The 8,441-nt window shown below is 47.1% G+C and overlaps 1 pseudogene across 1 annotated transcript; it reads right to left on the bottom strand.

Annotated features, from left to right (window-relative positions):
* Positions 1-1,203: 1,203 nt before the first annotated feature.
* LOC306816930 (olfactory receptor 14I1-like) lies at positions 1,204-2,158 on the bottom strand (annotated as a pseudogene). The gene has a single exon. The product of its transcript is annotated as an olfactory receptor 14I1-like (transcript).
* Positions 2,159-8,441: the final 6,283 nt, after the last annotated feature.

Here is an 8,441-nt window from a genome sequence, read left to right as displayed (position 1 = left end):
CATTTGAGCGAAGCCCTTCCTTACGCTTAAGAGAAAAACAAGTTGCGTGAGAGCTCTGTCAGCTGTGAATGCATGAAGAATTGTACTGCTATAGGAAGTGTACACTATTTAACTACATTTTTAGGAGAAGAGCTAGTATATAAACTCATTAATGAAGGAAAGTACCGGAATTTGAATTTTTCTTGTATAATATCAATTTCCCAATAGGTTTTGTGACTGTATTTTTCTCTGTATGCAGACTTCCCTGGCAGTGACATCTATGCTAAGTGCTGGATTGGATATCTTGGTCTGGGGAGATGCCTTTAGTTTATGGCACACACAGGTCTCAAGAGGGTGTCCGGGTGTCCCTGTGCTCTGGCACCAGCTGTGGTGTGGAGCACTTCTAGGGCTGCCTCCAGATGTGATGAGCTCAAGTTAAAGCAGTGCCTTCTGCTGAGCAGCTGCTGCCACCTGACGAGGAACAGCTTGGCCTAATATAATACACAGAGGCATCTACATTTCTTACTAATCCCAGGGTCTGATAGAATGGTTCTTCATCCTGCTGCTCCTTTGATTTCTGAGGGATCTTATTTTACCATTTTCAGGAATGAGCTAGAAGAAGCAAGTCAAGGTTCAAGGGAAGGACTTATGTTTCTGCGGGGGTGCGGAGCCGCTCGTGGAGGAATAGCGAGGGGATCAGCCAGACAATCAATGTGATTGATAAAGCATAATCCAACTTTATTGAGAGCATCAGACAGTTTTATAGCCCAAAATAGCATAAATCAGCATTATTCATATTAGTACAATCTTATTGGTTTTTACTATGTACGCCTTCTCTTATTATTGGTTATTGCAAGTGTGAGATAATCACACCTACTGAATTTCTATCCAAAAAGCATACGTGCTATTCCGCTGCTCCTACTTCCCTTATTCTTATACTTATTGCTATATAGTATCCATCCCAGGGTTATACCTCGCTTGCTAGGTGCTTCCCTGGAAGTTAAGGCCTTGATTGAACAATGGACATATGTATTACTTATCGACTAACTCTGCAAATTATGCTAGCTCTATTGCTTTTGCAAAAGTCTCTTAAAAGCAAACACTGTTGCTCAGCAAAATCTGCATAAGCAAGGCCTAGCTACTACTTAGCAGGAGCTGCTTTTCTGCAACAAGGCCTCAGCCGAGCCATACCCACAGTTCTGTCCATGGCTTTCTAACCAATTCTCAATAGTTCCTCAGGCTGTAGATAAGGGGGATCAGGGCTGGAGGCACTACTGAGTACAGAACTGACAGGGCCAGATCCAGGGATGGGAAAGAGATGGAGGCGGGCTTCAAGCAGGCAAATGTGCCAGTGCTGAGGAACAGTGAGACCACGGCCAGGTGAGGGAGGCAGGTGGAAAAGGCTTTGTGTCGTCCCTGCTCAGAGGGGATCCTCAGCACAGCCCTGAAGATCTGCACATAGGAGAAAACAATGAACTCAAAACAGCCAAAACCTAAACAAACACTAACAGCAAGAAGCCCAAGTTCTCTGAGGTTTGAGTTTGAGCAGAAGAGTTTGAGGATGTGTGGGATTTCACAGAAGAACTGGCCCAGGACATTGCCATGGCACAGGGACAGGGAAAATGTATTGCCCATGTGCAGCAGTGAATAGAGAAAGGCACTGGCTCAGGCAGCTGCTGCCATGTGGGCACAAGCTCTGCTGCCCAGGAGGGTCCCGTAATGCAGGGGTTTGCAGATAGACACGTAGCGGTCGTAGCACATGATGGTCAGGAGAAAAAACTCTGCTGAAAGAAAAAACACAAAGAAAAAGACTTGAGCAGCACATCCAGAGTAGGAGATGTTCCTGGTGTCCCAGAGGGAATTGTGCATGGATTTGGGCACAGTGGTGCAGATGCAGCCCAGGTCAGTGAGGGCCAGGTTGACCATGAAGAAGAACATGGGGGTGTGCGGGTGGTGGCCGCAGGCTACGGCACTGATGATGAGGTCGTTGCCCAGGAGGGCAGCCAGGGAGATGCCCAGGAAGAGGCAGAAATGCAGGAGCTGCAGCTGCCGCGTGTCTGCCAGTGCCAGCAGGAGGAAGTGGCTGATGGAGCTGCTGTTGGACATTTTTTCACTCTGGGCATTGTGGACTGTTGAAAGAAAACATTGATACACTGGGACAGATTTCCGTGAGTCAATCCTATGCTTTTTTTCTCAGTAATTTACTCAAAAATTCTTTTCATTCTTTGGAGAAATGTCACTTTCGATTTTTTAAATATTTAAGCTGTGGGTTTTGCTGTTAATGTATTGCCCCCTTCGTTGAAGGAACAGAAATCCTATTTCAGCATTGCTCTCAGCCTGAACATTGGGGAGCCCAGAGGGGAAAAAAAGACTCCCACTCCCAGAGCAGTCACACCTGCGGGCCCCACACAGCTGGCACTTGGTGATTACACGTCTCTCTATTTCAGGGTGACTGCAATTATAATTTTCTACAAAAATAAAGACAACTCTTTGAAATGTCCAGTTTCAAAGTCAGTTTCTCTTTACCCTTCTCTCTTTCCCTAGGCACCTGAAGATGGATGGTATCCAGATTTGATCTGGCTGTTTCCTGCCTACAGTTGTGGCTACTAGGAGCTACTCTTGTCTCTCCAAGGCTTGTCCCTACTAGTACTACCAGAGCCCAGCCCAGCCCATGGGGCTCAGCTCTGCCCTGCACATTCCTCCCAGCACAGGGCACTGCCCAGGAGCATCTCCCTGCCAGCAGGGCCTTAAGGGCAGCTCACACAAACTGAGATGCTGCAAGCCAAGGTGTTACTGCTGCTGTCTGTAGGCAGAGGAGGGTGAGGAGGCACTTTGTGAGGGGGATCTGAGGCAGATGTGCTGATGCCCAGTGGGACAGTGCAGGAGTCTCAGTGCCACAGACACACCTGACAGCCCCTTTCCATTCCCTTGAGGAGAGAGCTGAGAGGAGCCCTGGCCATGCAGCACCATCTGCACAGCAGGAGGAATCTGCCCTGATGAGGGTGGCTCCTTCCACCTTCAACTTCTCCCCACAGTCCATGGGGAGCTGCCAGAAAGGCTGAGAGCTGTCCCTGGTAGATGGCACATGCCCTGGGCTGGCCAAGAGCCCTGAGGGCTGCAGGAGCTGCTCTGCAGGACAGCCCTGGGCAGCTCTGGCTGCTGCCCCAGCTTCACCCCTGCAGCCATCCCTGGCAGCAGGAGCCATCCTGTCCTGTCCCTCTGACAGTGCCCAGGGCAGCCCCGCTCTGCAGCACATCCTCCTCCTCCTCCTGTGCCTCAGAGGAACTGGGAGAGTCCTTCTGACACATCCCCCAGGCTGTGGGCTGTGCTGGCTCCAGGAGATCCCTCCAGGAGCACAGGGGACATTGCCCTGCACCCACACACTCACCATGTCCAGGGCTGTGAAGATGTTTCCCCAAGTGAAGTCTTAGCTCAATGTCTTCCCAGTGCTGATTGTCTCTAGCCTGTCTATGCCTGGCTCCTGTCCCCTCAGTGCCTGCAGGCAGTGCCCTGAGCCCTGCTGGGCTGGGAGAGGAGCTGCTTCTCAGCAGAAATGTCTTTTGAAGCTCTTCTTGGTTGAGCCTGGGAGCTGTCTCTGTGCCAGGAGCCCAGCTCAGCTCAGCAGCACAGACACAGCACAAGGATTTTAATGACCCTCACAGGCATTTGGTGCTGTTTACATCAGATTAAGTCCCTCAGTGTGTTAAAGAAACTTCTCATTATTTCAAAGTTAAATTGAAACACCAAATTTTCCTGAAGTTTTAATGGATTCTGCTGAGGGATATGTCTGTGAAAGTTGATCAAACTTTGCTATTTTTCAGTGCCCCCATACCCTAATAATGCTTTCCAGTGTGTCAAAATACAGACTAAAGGACTAGCCTTAGAAATCTCCTTGCTTTGTCTAGTACTCATTACCTCCTCCTTCTTCTCTTATCCTGTTTCCACCCAAATCTCTCTCCACACAGTCTCACAGTCCTTTCCCAATCTTTCTCCCACACACATGCCTGAGTTGCAGGTATTGAATGTGATTTGCCACACACAAACTTTAGCATCTTAGGTTCAAAATCAGCTTGGTTAGGATGTCTCCCTTTACACTGGGGGCATAGACCTTGCCCTCTCTGAAAGGAACAATATCAACATTTTTCAGAAATGCTGCACTGTAACAGTAGCCATGCAGAGTGCCAACTTCTAGAAGCCCCAAAAGCCTCATAACACCCACAAAAGCAAGCTATTCCTCCTCTCTCTTGAATGTCCAGACCCTCTTGTGCAGACTCTTCCCAGTCCAAAGCTACCAACCTCCCTGCTGATGTTCGATACATTCCATCCAGTTAACAACACAGAAAACACAGGGAAAAATTACCAGTTTGTTGCAATTGCAACTTTTGTCACAAGATGGCAATATTACTCTAAAATACACAATGACTGGTGGCGGCAGGGGACCGGTTAAGCCCAAACACCGAGTGTTACAGGGAATACCGTCCCCTTAAACAGGAATTCCCCACACACAACCCAAATCCAAAAGTCAAAATCACTGCAGGGAAGGGGATCTCTTTATTAAGGGAGAAAGGATCCACCTCTTGTCAACACAGCACACAGTGTACAGCAATTTTAAACGATCACCCAATCACTTTGTTCTTCTCTAGCCGTTTCAGTTGCCCAAAACGAAAACACAGATCAAAGCTCCCGCTCACTTCTTCCTAAGTACATCTCACCAATCACACAAACAGTCATTCACAGAGGCAGGACCCAATCAAAATAATGATTAAAACAGCAGCAATAAACAAGGATTTGCCCAGTTCACCCAAATAACTGCTGGTGGATCTCCCTGACAGAACAAACCCTTTCTGTGGCCACTGCACCCTCCTGATGATTGCAAGCAAAACTGCCCAGGCTTGCGCTGAGCACAGAACGTCTTCTGCATCTTGTCAGCTGCTTTTTAGCCATGTGTAGGCCTGACAGGCATACACATCATTTTAAACATACAATTTTGTCTGCAGTCCAGCAACATGTCTTGTCTGTCCCCATTATGAGCAGCTGGGGACCGGAGGTCCCTCCAGGAGGGTCCCAGAGACATCCATACCCCAGGTCGCTCTTGCAGCCAGAGTTTCTCATGGCAAACTCGCCAATTGATAGAGAAAAGAGGAATCTCCAGCCAGTTTAAGTTAGAAAGTAGTATATTTATTACAATGCTGGGCAAGCCCAGGAGAAATCTCCCACAAGGATGTGCAAAATACCCAGGGCTCTTGCCTTATTTTTTCCATCAAAATCTTACCTATTCATTTAGTTACCCAATATGCCTATAGATATGAATTACCTAACACCCCATATGCTCACTTTGTATTAAAATTAGCTCAAAGTTCTTTTGCACAGTCCTTGAGCAGTTCTTTCCTTCAAATGGGTCAGTGGGCGTTTGAAATGGGTCAGAGGTCTCCTAATGATGAAGTCAGGGAGCCTTCCTTGCCTTCAGCTTTTCACCTTGGTCTTGTTCCTAGGTTCTCGGGCCCTTTGACCCTAGTTCAAGTTCCCAACCTGGTTCTGGCTGGTTGCAGGGTCTAGGTGCAGTTATGGTTTCTTCACTTCAACAATATTCCATCTGCCCAACTTGACACAACAGAGCCAAGCAAGTGGTTTATTTTCTTATCTCTACTGGCTTAGCCACTGGTTATTAACTTTCTGCATTGCTTCTACTCTGATCATTATATGTATACCTTCTATTCCTCAGCTAAGCTCTTAACCCTTTAATTTTTGCATCAGAAAGATGATGCTATTTTAGATACAAACACAATCAAGGTGTTGTATCAGGATGCTCTGCCTGGAGTGCGGTGAAAACGACTTGAAAAATGCCCTGTTTGCAAAGCTTTCAGTGGTAGATGGAGAAAGGTAAGTCATGCTGCTTTTGGTGTTGAGGAAATGCTGAAACCAGCCTGACTCATTTAAACTCTTCCTGTCCTTACTGGGATGAGGAGCCCCTCAGTCTTCCCCGCTCCAGGCTGGACAAGCCCAGCTCCCTCAGCCTCTCCTCACAGCCAAAGGGCTCCAGCCCCATCCTGGAGGCCCTTCCCTCACCCTGCTCCAGCTGCCAGACATCTTTGCTGCCCTGGGGAACCCAAACCAGCCCCCAGTGACCTGGATGATCCCCGTCCTTGATGTCCTGGTCACACAGCCCGGGCCCCTTGTCCCTCTGTCAGGCTCTGGGGTGGATTCGTGGAACATCCTTGGTGGAAGCTGTGGCCCAGGTGGAATTGGGCTGCAGAAGGGCTGGCAAGGAGAGGGTGGAGTTGGGAAGAGCAGATGTGGGAAGAGCCAGGACCATTTTCCCTGGTTGTGCTGCTGTGCTGGGAGTCCTTCTACCTCTGCTCACAGGCACTGCCCTTGCAGAGACAGAGAAGGGCTGGGGAAGCACCTGGGTCACACAGGGCAGAGCAGGACACTTTATTTTACCTCAATGCACAATGATCATGGCTCCTTACTGTCTATGCTGAACACAAGCACAGTAGATACAGATGTAGCAATACTGTGACTAAAGGCATCCCTTTATGGAAAATACTATGAAAAGTTAAAAAAAAAAAAAAAAAAAAAAAAGGAAAAGTAGAACACACCAAATAGAAACACATGGAACTAAGCAGTCTGGGCAGTCTGTAATGAGTTCCATTCTGAATGCTGTGCAGAAATAAACAGGCACTTGATTGTTTCTGGAAACACAGAGTGTTCATATTCCTCAGGGCATCCTCAAGCTCCTGGTTCCGCAGGCTGTAGATGAGGATATTATAAACGAGATTAAGCCGAATTAAATATAATTAGAATAAGCGATAATTTATTTTGCCACTGAAATACGGTCCTCCTTACCCACAATCACAAAGGGACAGCGCTGAGCCCAGGATCAGTGCTGGATGAGCACACTCTGATCCAACCTCTATCGCATTGGATCCCCCAGTGCTCACAAAGCCGCCTTGGTCAGTCCAGATTTTATACAGTTTTTCATAGCCTGGAGCAGAGGTCTTTCTTTTTGTTGTTGCACATATTCATATAGTCTTTCTCTGCATTGGACTGGACAAAACCATGTCTGGGAATCGATGAATTTGGTGAATGCAGATCTCTGTTTATGGGAAGCCGGCATTCAGATGTAGCTTTCCTGATGGCTCTGGTTATTTTAATCATCAATAATTGACGAGTGCTCATCGCTTGGGTGTTTCCTGGACAGTTTCTGAAAGGGCTATCTTTGAACAAGTAATTATTTGGCTTTTGACTGGGAATTACCACCAGTTGAGAATAATTTCAGAAACCCACAACGGTGGGGACTAATAAGGGTAACTCCTTGCTTTTTGTGTGGGTGGACAATTTTTCATTGTAGACCAGGGTGACAACCAAGTTGGATCCTTCTCCTCTGTAGAGGGTGCAACAAGAGATGGTATTGTATATCTAATAAAAGGAGACCTATGTACCCCAGGTGTGCCCTGGAACTCCTGAGATCCTATAATTGGGAAGTAGCACATGATCAGTTTGAGATAGTGAGTCCAGTCTGTGGGTAAGGTTTAAAGCCGGAGAATTTGGATATTTTTGAAAAAGACTGGGAATGGTGCCAGCTTGGTAAAATAAATTATAAGGCTCCCCTTGTAGTTTAACTTTCAGTATTTGAGATACAAGGGTATATTTATGGAATTTCTGCCTGGTCAAATAGAAGGAAGCAGCCAGCTGTTTGAGCTGTTGGGGAAGGGGGATTTCAAATAACTTAGAGGAGAGAGCAGAAAGAATCAGGACTGTGCGTGTTCACTATTTTCGGAGGGGTTGTCGTTGGGTTGGTCAGGAGGGTGTGGTCAATGGGATTTGTCATTGGGGTGATCAGTGGGTGTGGTCAGTGAGGTGTTGGCACTGGTTTCTAGGATATGGGTGTGGTCAGTGAGTGTGTGTAGTGGTTATGGTCAGTGGGTGTGATCATTGGAGGTATGGTCATTTGGGTGCTGAGTGGCATGTAGTCAGTGGGTAAGGTCAGCGGGTGTGATCAGTCAGCGGGTGACCAGTGCATCACCTGTTCCTATTTCTGTTCCATCATTCCTGCTCTGATGAGGATGGATCCTCAGCCTCTTGGAGGACGCTGATGAATTTTACTACTCCAGAGGCCTCTTCTTTCTTGAGCTCTTCAGTTCCGGAATTCAGTGACAAAGGCTCATAAACATCTGTTAAAAACACCCATAAGAAAAGCTCCTGGGGAAAACTTAAGTTTTCAAATCTTTGGTGGTTAATTGGATAGATTTCAAAAGTGTATTCCAAGTGAATATATTATATTGAAAACAAGGCCGAGAGAAGTGATTTCTCCTGGTTCTTTTCGTGTTTATAGATGGATATCAGAACTGTCCAACTGATATTGACCCCCAGCACCTTCTAATGCAGTCTGAAGAGATATGAAAATCAAGACCCTTCATGATGGTCAATCAATCACACTTTGTCCCCATCCCCATCCTCTT

Source organism: Erithacus rubecula, assembly GCF_903797595.1.
Source record: "Erithacus rubecula genome assembly, contig: scaffold_98_arrow_ctg1, whole genome shotgun sequence".
In the NCBI taxonomy this organism is placed as follows: domain Eukaryota; kingdom Metazoa; phylum Chordata; class Aves; order Passeriformes; family Muscicapidae; genus Erithacus; species Erithacus rubecula.
The sequence above is the reverse complement of the archived record's forward strand: the minus strand, read 5'-3'. Positions and strand labels throughout refer to the sequence as shown.